General features: G+C 39.7%; 1 pseudogene; it reads left to right on the top strand.

Moving 5' to 3' along the window:
* The first annotated feature begins 549 nt into the window (after positions 1-549).
* LOC102830557 lies at positions 550-887 on the top strand (annotated as a pseudogene).
* The last annotated feature ends 732 nt before the right edge of the window (positions 888-1619 follow it).

The raw sequence follows: 1619 nt of genomic DNA, 5'->3' as shown, positions 1-1619 counted from the left end.
ACCCATCCTTCCAATGAGTGCCTGGTATATTGTGAAATTGCCTCATGAATCAAACTTGATTGCTGCTTCAGTCAAGACAGACTTTGGGGACTATAACAAAGACTGGGAGTTAAAAAATCCAGAGGGAAGAATAGGTTTACCATTTCTCAAGCTGAAAGATCTGAAGAAAATTTTAAGTCTCAACTTGCCATATTGAGTCTATGGATAAAATATTGAAAGATGCAGAAAACATCAAAAAAAAATGGAAAGAATACACAGAGCCACTGTACCAAAAAGAAAGGGTCAATGTTCAACTATATCAAGAGGTAACATATGATGAAGAGTCAATGGTACTGATGGAAAAGTACAATATCCACTGAAAGCATTGGCAAAAAACAAGGGTCTAGGAATTGATGAAATACAAATTGAAATCATTCAGAAAAGTGATGCCAAGAAATTTGGAAGATAGCTCCCTGACCAAATGATGGAAAGACATCCATATTTGTGCCCATTCCACAGATAAGTGACCCAAAAGGTGTGCAGGCAGGGGACAGAAGCTGGTGGGAGTCTATGTGGTTCTGTGACTCTTGGAAGATTCTTCAACCAATCATTGTGTCAGCCAACACAGACATTTCTCTTTTTTCATATGATGAAGATCAGGGATCAAAATTTATCCAGAAAGTTGAAGAGTAACCTTTTGTCCCCATCAGAAGGGTGGGGTTTGCAGCTATTGTTGCATGTGGATTATACAGATTGAAGTGAGGGGAGACACTAAGACGTCCATCCACCTGATCCACATGTGGGTGGCAGTCCAAGGCTTTGTGGTGGGAGCAATGACTATTGGTATGAGGCATTCCATGTATCGGGAATTCTGGGCAAAACCTAAGCCTTGGAAGAAGAGATGCTGACTTCATTTTGTTAATGTTGCCTGATTTGAGGTTATATGTTTATGTTGAAAATAAATCATTTGAGTGGGTTCAGTGTTTTGAATATGGGCTTTCTTTACAGACTTGACTTGCCGGTGACCAAATTGCTGGTGTGGCACTGTGGATTAATGAGCCAGACTGCAAAGTCATTTGAACTGCAAGGTCGGTGGTTCAAGCTCACCAGTTGCTCCTCGGAAACCCTATACAGGGTCGCTATGGGTCGGAACCAACTCAATAGCACTTCACAACAACAACACTAATCAGGTCATTCAGGGGAATCAAGTTAGCAAAAAGATAGCAGTAAAATATCTAAATTCTTAAACTCTTAGAATGAAATTCATTCTGAAAAAGACAGCAGGCCAATACTGAAATATTTTCTGTTGCTGCAAAATATCACATCTGTGGATGTCATGTGACAGTACAGTGTCCCCCAGTGAAACTTTTTTCTGCCTGCCTTGTGGACTGGTTGAGTCCCTCAGTTTCTAGGCTAGCTGGCCCTTAAAGAACCATTTCAGAAATGTGGATGGAACATAACACATTGTCCCCTGTAACTGAAAATGTCTGTATGCTTAAATTAAATCTAAAAAGCTGGCAACAGATGCCTAGAAGTAGTATTTATTTTAGAATGATAGTTATACATATGAGACTAATATAAATTAGGAATAGCTGTTCAGTTCTTCTGCAACTGCAGAATTAAGTTTGGCTGCTGTCATA

Source organism: Chrysochloris asiatica, unplaced genomic scaffold (assembly GCF_000296735.1).
Source record: "Chrysochloris asiatica unplaced genomic scaffold, ChrAsi1.0 scaffold00310, whole genome shotgun sequence".
Taxonomy (NCBI): Eukaryota; Metazoa; Chordata; class Mammalia; order Afrosoricida; family Chrysochloridae; genus Chrysochloris; species Chrysochloris asiatica.
This window is presented reverse-complemented; position numbering and strand designations above follow the sequence as displayed.